This window comes from Bidens hawaiensis, unplaced genomic scaffold (assembly GCF_021521415.1).
Source record: "Bidens hawaiensis isolate Kalapana, Puna unplaced genomic scaffold, B.hawaiensis_p1.1 tig00036649_1, whole genome shotgun sequence".
In the NCBI taxonomy this organism is placed as follows: Eukaryota; Viridiplantae; Streptophyta; class Magnoliopsida; order Asterales; family Asteraceae; genus Bidens; species Bidens hawaiensis.
This window is the reverse complement of record NW_027496389.1, coordinates 35,136-56,481: the sequence shown is the minus strand read 5'-3', so window position 1 is coordinate 56,481 and position 21,346 is coordinate 35,136. Positions and strand designations below refer to the sequence as shown.

The 21,346-nt window shown below is 35.1% G+C and overlaps 1 pseudogene across 1 annotated transcript; it reads left to right on the top strand.

The window, feature by feature from the left end:
• Positions 1 to 16,882: 16,882 nt before the first annotated feature.
• Positions 16,883 to 20,540, top strand: LOC143588642 (serine--tRNA ligase-like; annotated as a pseudogene). Its single transcript, XR_013145141.1, has 10 exons — positions 16,883 to 17,001; positions 17,226 to 17,369; positions 17,449 to 17,519; positions 17,638 to 17,799; positions 17,922 to 18,027; positions 19,145 to 19,338; positions 19,557 to 19,660; positions 19,740 to 19,902; positions 19,985 to 20,161; positions 20,253 to 20,540. The product of XR_013145141.1 is annotated as a serine--tRNA ligase-like (transcript).
• The last annotated feature ends 806 nt before the right edge of the window (positions 20,541 to 21,346 follow it).

Genomic DNA, 21,346 nt, shown 5'->3' with positions numbered 1-21,346 from the left:
GTAGGCGCTGGTCAGACGATTCCGTGGATACCTAAATCGAGTTATTTGGTTAAGAAACGAAGGATTTAAGAACGAACAGTAGCTGCAGACGACAACTTCGCCTGCAAGCTAAGTTCGCCTGATGAACTTCGCCTGCAAGCCAAGTTCGCCTGATGACAACTTCGCCAAAAGCTAAGTTCGCCTGATGACAACTTCGCCTAAAGCTAAGTTCGCCTAAGGTTTAACTTCGCCTAAAGCTAAGCTCGCCTAAGGTTTAACTTCGCCTAAAGTCAAGTTCGATTAGAGAATAGATTAAAACGATAAGTAAAAGTAAGCTAATACTAGGCCACCAGATTAGATCAGGCGAGTATTGATACGTGTAACTTATACAGTCAGGCGAGCACAGTTAAAGAAGGGATTTACAACTATCAGAGGAAGAAGCAGAGTTCAGGTGAGTTTCTAGCCCCATTTCCTTGCTATGTTTTCGGGGCTGTGTGCATACTCGATGTGAAGTGTGAATACACTTACCTTAAGTGGTAAGTGTATGCTATAGATGTTATATGAGGTATATATTTTATAATGCTTGTCGGTACGTGAACGATCTTCGGATATTGCACGTATCGCCAAGGATAGTAAATTCCAAGTGGTTGATAGTGTGTATGAATGTTATGATGTGACTTGTTTATTACGAAAATACTGAACTGATATGAAGTGTGATATAGGCAGGTAGAGGTAGAGTGTGTTAGAAGTGGCAAGAGTCTAGTAAGGGTGTTAGTGGCATAACGTGAGCGCGTGATAGGGAAAGCCTGTACGTGCCATCGTTATTATGTGTGTATGATTGTTGATGTTACTTGCTTAGTATGTAAATAATGTGCGGATAGGAAGTGGGTTATAGACAAGTAGAAGTATAGTGTGATAGAAGTGGATAGGGGTCTAGTAATAGAGTTAGGGGCATAACGTGAGCACGTGGTAGAGTGAGTCTATGCGTGTCTTCGTTATTAAAGTGGCACAAGTGGCATAAGTGGCATAAAGTGGCATAAGTGGCATAAAGTGGCACAAGTGGCATAAGTGGCATAAAGTGACATAAGTGGCATAAAGTGGCACAAGTGGCATAAAGTGGCACAAGTGGCATAAAGTGGCACAAGTGGCATAAAGTGGCATAAGTGGCATCAATGGTTAAGCTGTAGGAGTAATTAATTGGCTAAGCTGTAGGGATAATTAAGTGGTTGAGAAGTAGCGGGTTAGACAGTGGGTTAAGTGTCTTCGGACACGTATATGATGTATGTAGTGGTTGTATGATAAGTTGCTTGATTAACTAGAACTCACTCAGCGTAGCTGACTTTTAGTATGCACGCAGGTGAGCTGATTATAGAGTTAGCATGAGGATGGCACATGGCCTGGATTGAACGGCTGGCATCTGAAGAAAGAAGAAAAGATGTTTTAAATATAAAGTTTTTTGTTATGGTATCAAAGAAAAGATCTAATGTTTTGTAACAAATGATTGATGTTTTATATTCCGCGAGAATTTTTAATAAACTCTGATTTGCAGAACTGTGTTTATGAGTAAATCCGACGCTAAAGTAGGGCTACCGGGTTCGGGGCCTTACAAGTTGGTATCAGAGCATAAGTTCGAGAGATTTAAGCATCCTACATGCTTAGACTCGAACAGAGAATGAGATTTAAAATGAGAAAGAAAGAAGATGCCAGTTCAAGAATGCCATGTGTCGCTCAAGCAAGATCAGTAAAGGTAAAGTGTATGATTAAATGATATATGTTAATGAGAAAGAAAAGATATGTGATCGGCAGGGATAGGAATAATTGATTGTTTGATTTGACTAACTGCTTAAGTAGAACCAGCACAAAGAGACTCATAAAGGGAAGTGTATAGGACACGGAAAGCAACGTGATCAGCTAGTCACAGCTGGCCACTGTTATTACCTGTTAGCCTTGCTATCCTTGTACTAAATAGTTCCTTGAGTGATGATGTTTGTGTTTCCCTTTTAGAATACGATGGCTGGAGCTGGAGACATTGCTGGAGCTGGAGGTCGCACTGGACGACCCGGCAGGCCTCGTCGTGTCCAGCAACTTCCGGTTGAAACAGCTTCTAACACCGAAGATGAAGGAAGCGCAGCTGGAGGAGACCAGAACAACAACGAAGAGGTTCAACTTAGCCCTGCAGTCCAAGCAGCCATTGTTCAAGCTGTAGTTGTTGCTATGAAGAACCTGAATCCCGAAAGATCTGCTGGAAGCCGAGAACAAACTGCTAAAGGGGCGGGTGGTGATGGTAGGAAGGATGGGGAAGGAGAAAGAGAGGCCTCGAGCGAGGATAAGTCCGTGAAGGTCGATGACAGGAAAAGAGGCCAAGATGGGTGCAACTATAAGTCCTTCAAAGGATGCGACCCGCCAAAGCTGACTGGGTTGGGAGACGCAATCGCTACTCTCCAATGGATAACCACAATGGACAAGAAAATCTGAATTAGCGAATGCCGTCCCGACCAAGCAGTGGGTTATGCCACTCAGTCATTTGAAGATGAGGCCATGTACTGGTGGGAAACTGTCGAACAAAGGAAGACCCGAGAGGAGATTAAGGCCATGAGGTGGGATGACCTTAAGGAGTTAGTGATGAAAAGGTTCTGTGCTGATGCTGAGGTTGAGAGGGCCGAGATGAAATTTCTGAATCTAAAGGCGGACAAGATGACACATCGTGAGTACACCACTGAATTCAACCGCATGTCTAGGCTGGTTCCTGACATGGTGAACACCGAGGCGAAACGGATCAAGTGCTACGTTAGAGGACTTCCCCAGAAGGTCCGCATGTTGGTCAGGGCCAACAAACCTGTTACCTTTGAGTCTGCGGTCGAGTTGGCGAAGATGGTCTATGATGATCTGGCGGCGGATGATGTGGAAGTGGAAGATGAGGAAAAAGGGAAAGGAACTAAAAGAGCTGGGGATGTCGTGGAGCGTGCAGGGAGAAAGACACAGAAGATGGCAGGAAGGGAAGCATGTAAGGTGTGCGGGAAGATGCACTTGGGGGAATGCAAGGCTGGTCCAAATCAGTGCTACCGATGTGGGAGGAAGGGGCACATCTCCCGTGAATGCACCGAGGACCAGAAGTGTTACAAGTGTGGTAAGTCAGGTCACATAGCTAGGGAGTGTAGAGAAGCCGTGGCAGTGGGGGAAGGAAGAGGAAACGCGTGAAAGGATGGTCTATTAGCTGCTGAGGAGGTTGCAGGAGAATAAGTGGCATGTCACAGTTGTTTTATGTTTAGTAGTTAAAGAGTGTTTTATGTTACAGTTGAACCTATGTTTGTTTAGCAAGCTTGAATGATTTCCTTTTATGTTATGAAGTACTTGTGACTTCTTGTGCTTTTGTATGAACGATCTATGAATTTATCTTGAATGCATGTTGGTTATGATAAATAGTTGTGTGATGGTAAAGCGTCGCCTTAGGAGTTAGCGTTATTATATAAAACAAGGTTCCTCGGGAAGGCGATACGAGACTTGGTACATCGAGGGCTTCATGGACAAGCTACCGTAATAGCTAAAACACATGATCACCGCTAGATGACTACAAGTCAGGAGTAAGAGGGATAACCCAGAAAGCAAAGGCGATTCAATAAAGAGTGTAAATATAAGAAGTTTTCCTTTATAGGGAATAAGCTAGGTTTCGGGGACGAAACCTCTTTAAGGGGGGAAGACTTGTAACATCCCGAAATTTCCAAAATGATATTAATTATATTACTTACTAATAGAGGGAAAGTTTACTCGGGTTATCGGGAAATAAATAAATAGATTAGGAGTTGGTATGGGTCGGGCTAGTGTTGGGTAATGGATATGGGTTATGGACCTGGGTTATGAAAGAAGGAAGGAGAGTCCATGGGCTTAAGCCCATGATCCCTAAATATAAATACCATTAACCACCATTCCTCATTTCCATACACCACCAAAACACACACGACCCGAACCAAGATCCGAAGGCGAAAACCCGAGCTTGTTGGTGCTGGAACGTCGTGACGGACCAAAACAACATCAAGGCTTAACCGTGTTCGTAGTTCGACTCGTTCAAGGTACGTTTATAGTTAGAAATCGTTCGTATAGGTTCGGTTTGATTTGAGAAATGATAGATCTGAGTTTGTATGGTAAAAACTAATCCAACAAAGCTAATCTTACTGAAAATGGTTATGATTTGATGGGTTAATCGATTGATAAACAGAACCCGTAACCTATATGCCTAAATCGCACCCTTTAAACATCGATGTTAGGTCGATTTGATGGTTGGGGTTTGTAGGCGCTGGTCAGACGATTCCGTGGATACCTAAATCGAGTTATTTGGTTAAGAAACGAAGGATTTAAGAACGAACAGTAGCTGCAGACGACAACTTCGCCTGCAAGCTAAGTTCGCCTGATGAACTTCGCCTGCAAGCCAAGTTCGCCTGATGACAACTTCGCCAAAAGCTAAGTTCGCCTGATGACAACTTCGCCTAAAGCTAAGTTCGCCTAAGGTTTAACTTCGCCTAAAGCTAAGCTCGCCTAAGGTTTAACTTCGCCTAAAGTCAAGTTCGATTAGAGAATAGATTAAAACGATAAGTAAAAGTAAGCTAATACTAGGCCACCAGATTAGATCAGGCGAGTATTGATACGTGTAACTTATACAGTCAGGCGAGCACAGTTAAAGAAGGGATTTACAACTATCAGAGGAAGAAGCAGAGTTCAGGTGAGTTTCTAGCCCCATTTCCTTGCTATGTTTTCGGGGCTGTGTGCATACTCGATGTGAAGTGTGAATACACTTACCTTAAGTGGTAAGTGTATGCTATAGATGTTATATGAGGTATATATTTTATAATGCTTGTCGGTACGTGAACGATCTTCGGATATTGCACGTATCGCCAAGGATAGTAAATTCCAAGTGGTTGATAGTGTGTATGAATGTTATGATGTGACTTGTTTATTACGAAAATACTGAACTGATATGAAGTGTGATATAGGCAGGTAGAGGTAGAGTGTGTTAGAAGTGGCAAGAGTCTAGTAAGGGTGTTAGTGGCATAACGTGAGCGCGTGATAGGGAAAGCCTGTACGTGCCATCGTTATTATGTGTGTATGATTGTTGATGTTACTTGCTTAGTATGTAAATAATGTGCGGATAGGAAGTGGGTTATAGACAAGTAGAAGTATAGTGTGATAGAAGTGGATAGGGGTCTAGTAATAGAGTTAGGGGCATAACGTGAGCACGTGGTAGAGTGAGTCTATGCGTGTCTTCGTTATTAAAGTGGCACAAGTGGCATAAGTGGCATAAAGTGGCATAAGTGGCATAAAGTGGCACAAGTGGCATAAGTGGCATAAAGTGACATAAGTGGCATAAAGTGGCACAAGTGGCATAAAGTGGCACAAGTGGCATAAAGTGGCACAAGTGGCATAAAGTGGCATAAGTGGCATCATGTTATCGTCCCAAAAAAATATATTACAACTTATGTTGTCTTGTTAAATTACATGTGTTAGACGATTTCTATATTTCCACCCGTGTCGTACACGGGTTAATAACCTAGTATATAATATATGGAAAGAGAATAGTATAATGGTGTGTGACCAAAAATAAGGTAAAGAGAAGCCCCTAAGGTATTTCTTTCTTTCTAAAAATCATTAACATTAATTTTACGTCTCCAAGAAAATATATCCTCGACCATGTCCTGTGAGAGATTTAGGTCTAGCAAATCATGTCTAATCATCTCATCCCAAGTCAATTTAGGTCGGCCTCTGTAACAACTCGGATTTTTCTCGTTTAATATTTTCTAACCATTACCTGACCTATTTTTATGTTCGGGAAATTTTATCAATAAAAAATCACGGTTATCAAATTATTATTATATTATTTTTATTTGTTAATTATATTTATTTAACATATATAATTAACTTTGAAACATATATAAATTTAACCCTAAACCTTACTTTAACCCTGGTTATGTATTCATCTCTATAGTTGGAGGACCAATTTGCAAATTCTGCCAAAGTATTATATCAAACCCATTTACCCAAAATCCGTATCCATGTTCAACCCACATACCCAAAACTGTGACTCGTTCGATATCTTGAGCCTTAATTCTCGTTACAAACTTGGAATTGTTTGTGATTCTTGATCCTCATGACATAACTGGCCTCACCCATGTGATTAATTAGGAACATAAGACCTCGTTGATTCGTATTGACTTAATAAACAACCGACATAAATCGTATAATAATATTACCATATAACAACCATTGTAATTCAATTAAACCTTCTCACACAATCCTTGAAGCATCGTCATCAGAATCCCTATAACTAATTATACTAGCTTAGTCATTGTTTGCCATCTTGATCATTATCTTTGTCGGCTTCTCTTGGGTCTATTCAGCCATCTATTAACCATCGTTATAGACAATGTATTATATGGATTTGTTCGTCTTGTTTCACTCATCATTAACTCTAAGGTTAATCGGCCAAACAATCTACGTTTTGGCCGATTGAATTTTCTAGGGTTCTTAGCCTAAAAATAAATTAAAAAAAACCCTTAAAAATAAATAAAAAAAATAAAAAAAAGCATACTCAAAATATAAATAAAAAACTAAAAAAATTAAAAAACTAAAATGTTTCCGCCATCATTCCCGTTCAAAAAATATAAAAAATCCAAAAAATGACGAAAAGACACAATGGCGAGATCAAAGACACAATAACGAAAATGAACAAAAGACACAATTATAACTAAAAAAAGACATAATAGATCGCGAGATATAACACAATGCCGAACAAAATATAACACAATGTTGAGTAATATAATACAATATAAAGAAAAAAGATACAATGTTAAGGAAAAAAGACACAATCAATAACGAAAATAAACACAAAATACAATGATAAACAAAAAGGCACAACGATTATTTTCACTTACCATTGTGTTTTTTTTTATGAGAACGAGATAGGCGGTGGAAACATTTTTGTGTTTTTTTTACATTTTTTGTTTTTTTATTAAATTTTGAGTTATGATTTTTTTATTTTTTTATTTTTTAAATTTTCTTTTAGGGGTAAATTTGTGTGGCTAGAAATCCTTCTCATGCTTCTCATTTTGTTCCCCTTTGTAAAATAACTTAACCCTTTTATAAAAAGATTATATTTTATTTAAATGTTATTCATATTTACATACTAATTTAAAAGAAAACTTTATTAACAATAAAAATATATCTAAATACATTAAACTTATTTTTAGTTTAAAATAAATAAATCTCTTTATATAATCTATCCAAAATTTTATAAACATTTATTTAAGTATTTTATTTATAATTATAATTTTACATAATTTAAATATACTATTATTAAAGTAATAATTCAAAGAAATAAAGTTGACAATAACTATAAGTAATAATTAATTTTCGCAAGAACATTCCCGATCATCAAAGTCCCGAAGCGCTATCTAGTTATAGTTCCGCTATTCAATTATACTTATTTTCCGCAATTATTATTACTTAGTATTTGTTCGTGTATATATCTCGTCAAGCGTGACGTTTATTGAATTTAGTTCTTATCGTGTTCATTTTCCCTCGCTTATTGTTAAGGTGAGTATACACTCCTCTTTTTACTTATTTTTAACCGTTTTGGGGACATATGCGTATCATATTATATTTATCTATTATATAGTATTCACACTCGCAAACTGTTTAATCCTTGTGTGCATATCAATTATTTGCCCAACTTGCTATATGTTTATTTGCTTAATTGTCCGCATTCAGGGAGGTCCATCATAATCACAGTAATAGTATGATTATACGACCGTCATAGTAGCCAATGCCCACTTCGCAAAGCACGGTTTACCGACACCCCTTATTTGCTCATTGGCTTTATTGTTTATCTCATAGGAACAGTTTGTGTTTTTATATTATATTGTATATTAAATTAACAGGTGTTTTACCCATTTAACCTTGTGTTGACAAAACTATTTTATTTTATACACATATGCGGATTATCGTTTGAACTAATATCAGGATTTGTGAAGAATTTAAAGATTTTTATTGTTAAAAGAATGAATCAAGACTTAGTTTTAGATTTGAAAGTTTAAATTATCTTGTTGCTTTTATTTTAATTTGATGTACTTGGTTGTTTGGACTTATTTGAATAATTACTTAAAGTAAATAGATATTGTCACTTTTAATTATGCATGATAGTACCTTGAGAGCTGTGAGCAATCATCTCACGCCCCGACATTTCCGCCTTAGGTTGGGGTGTGATAGCCTCTACCCCTCTTCCCCTCTATAGTAATGTTTTCTACGGATCTAGCAGGATTCGTCGTCTGTTTTCTCTTCACATGTCCAAATCGTCTCAATCTCCATTCTCTTATCTTGTTAGATATGTTAACGACCCTTAATCTCTCCTGAAACACACCGTTTCTTATTCGTTCTAACCTTGTATGTCCACACATCCATCGTAACATTCTCATCTTTGCTACATTTATCTTCCGCACTTATGCATTCTTGATGGCCCAACAATCTGTTCCATATAACATTGCAGGTCTAACTGCTGTCACACCCCAACCTACGGCGGAAATACCGGGACGCGAACTGATTGTCACATCTCTCAAGGTACTATCATACAATATATAAATGACGATATTTATTAATTAAATTAAGTTTTCAAATAAATCAAATACAACAAATACATAATCCATAATCTTACAACAATACAACTTATATCACAATGATCTTGATTAATTATTTCTAACTTAAATTCTTCACTAAGTCTTCACCAACCTGCATTAAATTCCTACGATAACCTGCATATGCGTATACAATAGAATTTTGTCAACAACACATGTTGAGTGAGCAACACACCAGTTTAATGTACATATAGTATATATATATATATATATATATATAAGTATTGAAACAAGTCATATGAGAATAACAAATTAACCAAATGAGCAAGTACAACTAGGATGTCGAGAAGCACAAAGGCTAATGACTACGTATGATCATGTCACACCCCGACCAAAGGCGGCGGAACATGCCGATGTGTAACTATTGCCCATAAGCGCATGACACTAATTAAAACGACAATATTTAACAAACTCATTTCATTTCACAACATCGAAAATATCACATAACAATATTCAAGAGATAGTCAATACACAAAATATAGCAAATCAAATATTGTTCATTTTTGCTAATAACTTAAAAGTCTTGACATTCGTTTTCACCACAAGCATCGAATCAACCGAGATGTAAACCTGTAACATTTCATAGTATATCGTAAGAAAAACCACAAAACTAGTATACGAAACAATAAATAAGAGCTATAAACTTGGATAAAATAGTTATCGCTAACAAGTTAGCGACACCCAACTATAAGGGGATGTCAAATAGTTTAGGATTTTATAGTTATCGTTAATTGCATTACGTTAACGACACCTTGCCATGAGGGGTTGCCAAATGGTCTAGGATTTATAGTTCCACCATCCAAAAGCGATAAACACATAGTCAAATAAGCATAGAACACCAAATCGAGCAATTATTCAAGTAAAGTATACAACAACGTTTGTGGTTTAAGACCCAAGTACAAAACATTTAGTTTAGATAAGATGAAATGTCACCCCCAAAACAAAAGATAGAAAACCGGGTATGAAGCTACTCACATTCAAGTAATAAACTTGAAAGATTAATTTTTTTTTGGAGATTTGCCGGAATGACGAGTTTAACTTATGAAGCCTACATAAAAGAAAGTCTTTGATTTAGAAAGGTTGTCTTGAAGATCTTTTACTAAAATAATTGTTGCAAAAAGTAAACAATTAAAGTTCAAGGTTCATAATGTAACTATTTAAGAATTTATAATAATAACCCTTTAAAATGCAAGTTTGCTCGAAACCGGGTTAAAGTATCTAACCTTAATATTTACTTAACCTATGTTAAGTAATAAGGTGAGAAAATGCTAAATGCAAGTTCCTTTGGGACAAAAATACTAAAACGGGTCTTTAACGAGTGTTCGGGTTGTTGGTTCGGGTCTTGATAATTGGTTAAACCCAAAGTCAACTTTCCAAAATAATGAATGTTATGAGATAACTCAATAAAACTTTATAAGACTTAACCAAGTATGTAGATCTATTGTTTTAGAACTAACAACGTACGTTAAGTGAGTATTCGGTTTTGTCGGTTCAAACTATGTTATGAGATCAAGTTGGATCCAATATTTCCAAGTACTTAAGAAAATAATTAAAATCATTTTGTAAACTATTTTTAGAGAAATATACAAGTCTTGATAGCTAAAAACACACTTATGTGTCTTAAGCGAGTAAAAATCGGATTGGTTCGTTTTCCATCTCACAATATGTTCCTTGATGGTTTCCACATGCCCAAATATTATAGATCTTGTATAATAATTTATAAATGAAAAATATTTAAGTTTTACAACTAAAAAGTTAACAACAAGTCTTTTAAGCAAAAGTTTCAGTTTGGTTTGGTTTCCATCACCCAACAAGTTCATAGATAGATTCCACATGCTTAATATCAAAAAACTTGTAAAAATGATTTTTGAAACTCAAATCTAACATTAAACATGTTTAAACAACTATTTTAACAAAACTAGTAAGTAAAAGTTTGGTTCACGGTTTGGACTATTTACGGTTAAACCAAGGTTAGTCTCTACAAACCCCCACCATGGAACTTCATAAATATGACAAACGAACTAAAAAGAGCATAAGTTAAACAAGATTAATATGTTCAACAAGTTATATAAGTGTATATATATATCAAGGACCACGAAAGTCCTACATGAAGCCTTGTCTTACGAAGTCCGAAGCTTAACCAACCGGAGTCGGAGAAGCAACTACCAAAGGTAACAAGGGGTGTGTATTATATATATGTTGTGCCACCATAACAAGTATTAATAAGACTACATAAGCTAAATAGAATGAAAGATGAAGCTTGGTTTGACATTTGGAAGTCAAACCTTCAAGAACACTAAAAATAACAACTTTGAATCTATGGAGTTTTGAGAGAGAATTTGGAGATGTGGTAAGAGTAAAATGAAGAAGATGGGTGTGTATATATAGGGAAGGAGTGAAAGGTTGGGTATAAAGATTCTTTTATGGTTTGCATAAAAATGAGTATGTTTAAATGGTCAAACAATGCATAATATAAAAATCAAATATTTTATATATTTTAAATGAGAAGATCCAATATTTTATATATTTGAAATGTCCGGGTTACAAACGGGTCGGGTTTACATAACAAAAGTGACCCGAAATTGACGAATGTCACAGATCATACTAGACTGAGATTATGCTGGACCTCTCCGAATGCGGAAGCATATAAAACAAGTAAGCACATAAACAAGTAAGGTATAAGTTGTTAATACATAAGACAATAGTTGCAGTTTTGAGTATAAGTATATATAAGAAATATAATTTACACATATGTCCCCAAAACGTGGAAAACGAGTAAAAAAAGGGGAATGTGTTACTCACCTCAAAGAAGAACAAAGTCGATTAAAATAATGAGAATGCGGGAAAGTCACACGCGGACGTTAAAGCCTAATAAGGAAGATACGATACGAAAATACTAAGTTAATAAACCAGATTGGACAAGAGAGCTCGATAATTATAATTATTATTAAGTTAATATTATATTCTTTTTAATCATAATTAATATAATATATTATTGTATATGAAAATTATTAGCTTGTTATATTACAAATAAAGTATATAAAAAAATATTATATAAGTAAAACACATCTTTAAAAAGTATTATTAGTTTATTAATCCTTTTAAAAGTGTATTATAATATTTAATATATAAAAATACTTTATAAATAAAATGCATCTTTAAGAATATTATTAGTTTGTTAAAAATATATATAAGGTTTACCTTTTATATATATATATATATATATATATATATATATATATATATTAAACCCTTAATATTAGTTTACATGGTATTATATATACATATTTGTTCATATATGAACGGAAATATGTGGGAAAACAAGTGTATCATAGACGGTTTTTATTAAAATAATTTATTTATTAGTTATTATTATATTTGTTATTTATTAAAAGGGTTTTAAAAAATAAAATACCAAAATAAACATAAACGGGGTGGCAGGGACTCGAACCCGCGACCTGCCAGTCCTTAACCATTGTACTAACCAGCTAGGCTACCAGCTACATGCATTTATAATTGATTTCTCTTAAATATAAACAATAGCAGACCTAACAGTTTTGAATACAAACCCTAACAAATCCAATTCGATCAATCCGTTAGTGTTAATCAGTTAAGCCTTAGGGCTTTTGTTCAGCATAGAATCGCAATCTTAAACATGTATTCAATTACCTCTTGTGACGATCGGAGCCGGGTTAAATTGACGCTACACTGGACGGCCAGACGAAGCAGAGACGAACAATCAACCAAGGTTTATAATCAAATTGGTTAGAGGGTATATGACGTCTAGGGTTCGATGATCCTGCCAGGAAGTTCAGTTGAATTTATACGAACGTTTGAATGTATATTGAACTAAGTTTAGGGTCGGCGCTTATTGGTGTATGAACGAGTTAAAAACATTTATGTTAATCTAATTAAATATGGGGGAATTGTTGGCTACAATATAAGGAATGAATCTATACATTTAATTGAAATAAAATCAACAATTTCATGTTAATCAAGAGTTAGGATTGTCGGTTCGATAAAGATGGAAATTGGATCAAGTTTTGATAGTGTTAACTTAATTAGATCGTTTGTCTAGGCCGAAATTGATAATAACAAATGATATGCAAGATCAATCTCTACAAATAAACTAAAATTATTGTCCAAGTATTTGTTAATTGGATTCGGGTACAAGAAACGAGTATGGGTCGCGTTTGGTAAACGGATATCCAAGTTATAATATGGATTATAACAATATTTACAGTTAGAACCCTGATGTTTGAGGTTGGATACAAAAGAGATTAAAACTTGAATTTTGGGTTAAATGTGTAAAAACTCAAAAGATATATTTATAACTAATTAAATATTAATAAAATAATTAAATTTAATTTGATAAACGAAGTATATTTAATAAAAATACCCGCACATTGAACAGAGTCGAGTAAAAGTATAAGTTCAAAAACCCGAGTTGTTACAACTGCGACCCTATAAAATTTTCCCTATAGTTTAGTTGAGAATCTCTTGTCGCACAATATACCTGTGGCTGCTCTCCATCTACACCATCCTACCTGAACTCGATGGGCCACATCACTGTCTAATTCTCCATCGCTCTGAACAAATGATCCTAGATACTTGAACTTCGTTACCTGCGTAACCACTTGCCCTTCAATGGTGATCTGGACGTCCTCATTGTCATTTACCCCACTAAAATCACAGTGGAGGTACTCCGTCTTAAAGTAACTAATCCTTAAACCTTTTGTCTCTAAGGTTGTTCGCCACTCCTCTAGCCTCATGTTAAGATCTTGTTTTGTCTCAGCAACTAACATAGTATCGTCTGCGAACATCATGCACCACGAGAGTGTCTCCTGAATCGATTTTGACAACTCATCCAAGACTACTTCAAAAAGAAACAGACTCAACACAGACCCATGGTGAAGGCCTACCTCCACGAGGAAGAAATCAGTATCCCCCACGGGCGCACGGACACTTGTTGCACTCCTGGTATACATGTCCATAATTATCTCTATATATCTCCTCGGGACCCCTCTACCCTCTAGGCACTCCCAAAGCACTTGGCGTGACACACTGTCGTACGCCTTTTCTAGGTCAATAAACACCATATGAAGGTTACGCTTCTTCTCCATATACTTTTTCATCAATCTTCTTATAATGTGTATTGCCTCTATGGTAAAACGCCCTGGCATGAAGCCAAATTGATTCACCGTAACCTGAGTTTCCCGTCTAAGTCTAGCCTCAATCACTCTTTCCCATAGCTTCGTAGTATAGCTTAGTAGTTTGATTCCTCGGTAGTTATTACAACATTGGGCATCTCCTTTTTTCTTATGAGGACTACGACGCTGCTCCTCCACTGGTCTGGCATCTTACCAGATTTGAGGATAATATTGAAAAAAGTAGTTAACCACATGACTCATTCTTCTCCTAAGCACTTCCACACCTCGATGTGTATGTTGTCTGGCTAATCTCCTTAGCCCTTTCCATCCTCCTAAGTGCAGTATGCACCTCTTGCCGTGTGATCCGCCGGCAGTAGCAGTTATTCGGTTGTTTCGTTGAAATGTTGTGTTGTCATATTCTCCTTGGTAAGCTCTCGCATTGTTAAAAAGGTTGTGGAAGTAGGTTTGCCATCTTAACTTAATGTCCTGCTCCTTTACCAGTACATGCCCATCTGTATCCTTTATAAACTTCACAGGCACTAGATCTTGCCTTCTACGCTCCATGGCTTTGACAATCTTAAACATAGCATGTTCTCCCTCTTTTGTTTCTAAACGTTCATACATATGTGTATAGGACTTGTTCCTTGCTTCCGGCACCGCCTTCTTCGCCGCTCTCTTGGCCATTTTGTAAGTCTTCCTCAATTCCACTCGCTCCTCCTCATTCGTGAACCTCATAAGCTCTCTAAAGCTTACTTTTTTGTCCCTTATTTTGTCTTGTACAATTAGTCCAACATGGAAAATAAACATAAAAAAACACTACTAGACAACTTTTTTTTTGGTTCATTATGAAACTTATGATGTTTGATATAGTTATTTCGTTACTCGTGATGTTTCAGGTGCAACATTAACAGAAATAATAACTTATATCCATTAAAGTAGGTTTAAACAGTGTAATATGATGGTTAATATATATGCGATATTCAATATATATTCAAACAATGGGAGTAGTAGAAGTGTAGAACCAAAACCTTTTTATCTTAATGGGTTTGAATATAATTTTATTTTCATTTCCCCTCTTTTAAGATGGATGTATTATACACGAGATCGTTGGCGACTTTCTTGTAACATTGCTTTAGTTGATACTAAGTATTTGATAATAAATATTCAAGTATTTGCTTAAAAAAACACCTCTACCGTAATAGCAACCACCATCAAAGGTAATCTAGTCAACATTGTTCGTGTCATATTGTGATGTCAAAACTTACAGTAGTGGTTTATATTCCTCATATATCCTAACCCTATCCTGTTTAACTTCTTCAGTAACAAGTGATATCATGTTAAAGGGTTGTATCATAGATCATTAATTTGTCATGTCTAATCAAAGTATCTTACACGAATTATTAGTTGATATCAAATATAATCTTTAACAAATTATTAATCGTGAGAAAGTAAATAATGATATCACTATGTTCGTAATTCTGGTAACTACTCTCATATATCTCTAAACAGTCAAAATGGATTATTCTCTATGCACGTCTCAGTTAATTGCCTTAAGAGGGAAGAGACCCTTATGGGTACTACATGTACCGATCAATCCTGTATTACCACATAATTTCTACCCTTAATTATCCATAAACCATTAAATTACTAGCAAGACATACCCCACAAGTACCCAAGAACTTTATTAACTCATTTTAATTCTTCAATAGTCAACAATGAACCAAGTTTATGTAGCAAAAATTTGCCATGAAATGAAGCCATGAACCATATCCACATAAGGTGGCGGTGATGTTGTCATGTGGTTTGGGAGCTATGTACCATACCCATATGGGTACTCTGTCGTTTCTAATAGATAATCTTTTAATGATTAATGTAAACACAATCGTATTGACTATTTATAGAAATAGTTATTGTAACATATAAAAAAGCACTATCATAGTATCATAAGATTATTTTAGAAAAGTTATGAATAGTTGACTAATTTCATATATGCCGTCAAAGACAAAGTTTCCATAGTTAAGGCATTCCACATTGGTTTTGACTTCTGATTTTGAACATTGTTTTGGGATGTTCATCGTCAATTTTTATAAACTTAACTTTCATACATTCTCTCTTTATTCCTGTTTGGTCAACTAAAAACTATGTTCACGATTTAATCATCCACCAGAATAAAAAGATTTATAAACTTTGATTGAGTTGATGGATACATTCTCTCTTTATTCCTGTTTGGTCAACTAAAAGCTATGTTCACGATTTAATCATCCACTAGAATAAAAATATTTATACACTTTGATTGAGTTGATGGTTTTTTGTTATAAAAAGTTAGAAAATACGTTGTGACCTTAGAGATCTATCTATACTATGTATAAAACAAATAAAAAAAAAGCTGACGTGTTATCATCACATTGCTCCTCAGCCTTTTTATTTTTTCTTATGTGTGACACTCACGTTGCTTCTCAACATTTTTTAACCCGTCCCCGTTATATGAGTTATACGAGGGCTTTTTTTCATAACTTATAACACACTTGATTTATTTTTTTTTTGTTTGAAACAATTATTTTATTGTATGTTAGGCCATCGCACTTCGCAAATTTAGAGAGCCCTGCTGCCCTTAATGGCCAGACTATGTTGTCTTAACGGTCCCACGCTGACTTCAACGTTCCTCTAGGAAACCCTACTGTCGGCTGCCACTTGACAGTCGTTGTGCCAGCACAAGAGCATAACTATTTGACGTAACACACGATGAAGTGAACTCGGGATTCAAACCAACAACCTCGAGAATCTAGTTCAAAATTTTCATTGCCATATCTAAAAAATAAAATAAAATGATACAAGTGATACCGGTACATACTATAATACTACGGGGGTGTTTTGATAACTTATTCACTTTTATTAGTTAAAATAGTGTTTGAGTAATTTAACTTATTAAACACTTTAAAGAAAGAAAAAATGAGTTTTCATAAGTTAGGATTTTATAAATTATAAAAAACTACTCGTATAAATAAGAATATATATATATATATAAGAAGATGTAAATAAGGAATCCCAACCATGCCCTACGTGCTTTTTATAATGTATTTAATTTAATTTTATATGTTTAGTTGCAAAACCCCACGAGGAGAACATTATAATTTGAACCCTAGCGTGGATTCTGCATCATCGCCGCCGTCGTTCCTGTCTCCACCGAATGAATATTTGTAAGTTTTTTTTTGTGGATTTGAAGTTCACAGACAACAATTCTTGCTGGGTTGATTTATTATTCATATATTTAGGGTTTGTTTGCTATTTGTTTAGATTGATAATACTAGTGTTATTTCAATTTCAGTTGTTTGACCTGACATACTTATTGTTGACTTGGTCATTTCATACACATTGCTGTTATTGATTTAATAATAATAATAATACTTGTTGATGTTTTCAGAAAGCATCATCATGTTGGACCTTAATCTATTTAGGGAGGAAAAGGGTGGAAACCCTGAAATTATTCGTGAGTCTCAACGTCGTCGCGGTGCAAGTGTCGAACTTGTCGATGAGGTTATTCAGCTTGACAAAGACTGGCGACAACGTCTGTTTTTCTATTTCTTAATACTTTTTTCGCTTATTATTATTATTATCATTATTGTTTTGTTATTATATATATATAGGTCAATTTGAGCTGGATCAGTTGAAAAAAGACTTTAACAAGATTAACAAAGAAGTTGCTAAACTTAAGATTGTAAGTCCTTTGCTATTTTCATGTTTTAAAACAAAATGATTAGCTTTGTGATCTTAAAGTAATGTAATGTTTTGATTCCAAAAACAAAAGCTAAGTTGTGAAATTTATTGTTTTCAAGTCTGGAGAAGATGCAAGCTCCCTAATTCAAAGCACACAGGAGAATAAGGACTCAACTGCAAGGAAACAAGAGGAGGTTCAAGAGGCCAAAATAGCATTATATTCTAAATTGGAGACAGTTGGGAATCTTGTTCATGATTCTGTTCCTGTTAGCAATGACGAGGTTAACATTTATTTTTTTAATACTTTCGTTTAATAAATGTTATGTTTGTAGCAGTTATCTTTTACCTTTTATGCATTTTCTACATGGTGGTTGTATTACAATATTACCCTTGTATAATACAGGCGAACAATGCTGTTGTTCGGACTTGGGGAGAGAGAAGAGAAGAACCGAAACTAAAAAATCATGTTGAGCTTGTTGAACTTCTTGGAATTGCGGATCTGAAGAAAGGTATTACAATGATTTGACTATATATCGTATTCTTGTGGTTTATTGTTTATATTTTGATGTTTGGAATTTTGGCATATGTTTAGTTAGGCTTGTAAACGAACCGAATGTTCAGTGTACTATTCGGTTGGAAGTTTGTTTACATGCACAAAAGCTATTGTTCATTTAATTAAATGAACTACATGAAATGTTTCGTTCATATGTGTTGTTTATTTACGTTTGTGAACGTTCGTCATATGTGTTCGTTTATTTACGTTTGAGACGATCGTTCATATGTGTTCGTTTATTTATGTTAGCCTAGATATTAATAGAAAATGTCAAATTTATAATCGTGTGTGTATATACATAGGATTATTGTTATTTATGTTAGCTTTTTAACGATTAGACTTGTACGTTTGTGTTCATTTATGTATGTTTATGTTTGTTGGCTTGTTCAATTATGTTGTTAGTGAATCGTTTGCTTAGAATTTTAACAAACATGAACGAACACGAACATGTTCATTTTCTTATTGAGCAAGCATGAGCAAAAAGTTAGTTCTATTGAGTGTTAGTGTTCGTGTTACGTTAAAGATAAATGTACAAACATAAACATGCTCTGTGCATGTTTGTTCAGTTTGTTTGCAGGCTATGCTTATCCGTTTATAGTAGAGATTCCACAACTGGCTTGTCAGTTGTTGAGTTACGGGTCAGTTAGGTTTCGGTTCTAATGAAGATTTTTTTTAATTAAGGTAAAAAAGGTTTAGGTTTAGGCTTGACTCGTCAACAATTATTTTCATTTTTTTCTGGAATTCTTTAAATAATTTATTTATTGGATACAATTAAAAACCTTAGATATTAAGATCCTAGACCTAAACCAGTCATTTTAAGTTAAGAGGTACAAGAAGTTGCAAGTATTTTTAAATGATCTCATGGTATATTTGACTTTGACCATTTAGTTATAAAGTTTTACCCACATGGGGCAAAGTTGCAACTCTTACCATATGCGACATAGATGCTAATTTTCTTATTCTGCAAATTTATGAGCTTTCTCCAACTTGTAATCTTTCTTCATTGAGTTAGCTATATTCCTCCAACTTGTAAAAAAGTTATGCAGTTGATCATCTCAATATATGAAATTCAGGTGCTAATGTTGCTGGTGGCAGATGATATTATTTAAAAGGAGACGGTGTACGCTTAAACCAAGCTCTTATAAATTTCAGTCTTGATTTTTTGGAAAAAAGGAAATACACGGCACTGCAGACACCGTTCTTTATGAGGAAAGATATTATGGGAAAGTGTGCTCAATTAGCTCAATTTGATGAAGAACTTTACAAGGTAACTTACTATTTAAAAAATATTATAGTCATACACTTATACAAATTTGGTACAATCGTATAATTTATACAAATCAAAAGGAAGCTCGCACTTACACTTATACAACCTTGTTACAATAGTATAATTTATACAAGTCAAGATGAAACTCGCAGTCATGAAACTGTTCTTGATACAATTTGTAACTGACTTAACATAAAGTGAGTTTTTTTATTTTAAAGGTAACAGGCGAGGGAGATGACAAGTATCTGATTGCAACTGCTGAACAACCACTTTGTGCTTATCATATTGATGACTAGATTCATCCAAATGAACTACCATTAAGGTCTAAATGCTTTTGCACACACACATATATAAATGCATATGTTTTCTTTTTGGTTGTGTAATGTTGGAAAGTTTATCAGATATGCTGGATACTCGTCTTGCTTTCGTAAGGAGGCTGGTTCACACGGTAGAGACACTCTTGGAATTTTCCGTGTTTATCAATTTGAAAAGGTTGAACAGTTTTGCTTAACCAAACCTACTGGCAATGATTCTTGGGAAATGCATGAGGAGTTTTATCAGATGGTATGTGTCTTTTAAGTATATAATAGTCTGTGCTTTTTTATTATAATTTGGTTTTAACTTTGATGAATTTTATACGTGACAGTTGAAATTGCCTTATCAAGTAGTGTCCATAGTGTCGGGTGCTTTAAACGATGCTGCAGCGAAGAAGTACGATTTGGAAGCATGGTTTCCTGCATCCAAAACTTACAGAGAACTTGTTTCGTGTTCGAATTGTACGGATTATCAGTCAAGGAAGTTGGAAATTCGATTTGGACAAAAGGTTTGTTTTCTTTCATTATTATTATCTTCATGTTTTATAAATACATGATACATTGTTACTATTATTATTTATTTTGTTTTTTGATGTGCAGGGCAATGATCCGGTGAAGCAGTACTGCCATCTGTTGAACTCGACTCTCACAGCAACCGAGAGAACCCTTTGTTGCATTCTGGAAAACTACCAAACTGAAAAAGGTGTTGCGATACCAGAAGTTTTACAGCCGTTTATGGGTGGCAAGACTTTCTTGGATTTCTTGAAGAAAATCAAGAAATGAAAATGATACCTGATTCTAATGTTATAGATACTTCTGTCGGATATTTTGTTAACACTGTTTGAAATTTCTTGACTACTTGGTATTACATCATTATTGCTACTTGTGTTGAACATACTCTTCTGGCCAAGAATGATATAGATTCTGCTCTATTTTCTTTATTTTTTTAATCACTCATAATTAGAGGTGAACAAAACAATCGGTTCCGGACCTGACCCAACCCTACTCTACCCGCGGGTACGAACCGGGTTTGGGTTACTCCCTGGAACTGACCCGGACCCGATACAGTGTAAAAACCCAACCCTACCCGAAACTTGGAAAAAACCCAGTGGAACCGGTCAAATACCCGAAACCGGTTTATACCCGTACCCCGTTTTTAATTTTTGTTGATCATACCCGGAACTGGCTCCTTACCTGGTTCTGATTTCTAAAAATATCCGGTTTGTGCACCTCTACTCATAATGAATCTCTTCAACATTTATGAATAGTTTTAAAACATGTGAGACGTGTTTGGTTATGTGACCAGGAATGACAATGTTTTTAAAAGGTTTTGTTAGTATAAAACGTGTATGATATTAGGTGATACCTAATGAGTAATGATATAATGGTTGCTCAATTACACAAAAAGTGCAAACACGGTTATTGATACATACCCGATTCCAACATGGGTGGGTCAAGACAGTTAATTAAGTGGGAATATGAAGAGGAAAAGTTTAGGGAAATAAATGTTGCATTTATTATCCCAATTAGATCTATTTATATGTTCTTGCTTTAGTTTATGGATATCCATGTTTATGATATAAAAATATTAGGGTTTATTAACCTTGTATTTGGAGAATTGTCATCTCAAATTGGCTAATCGGAGACCTAATCCTTCTCGAATTGGATTAACCTATCAATCTCATCTTACAATT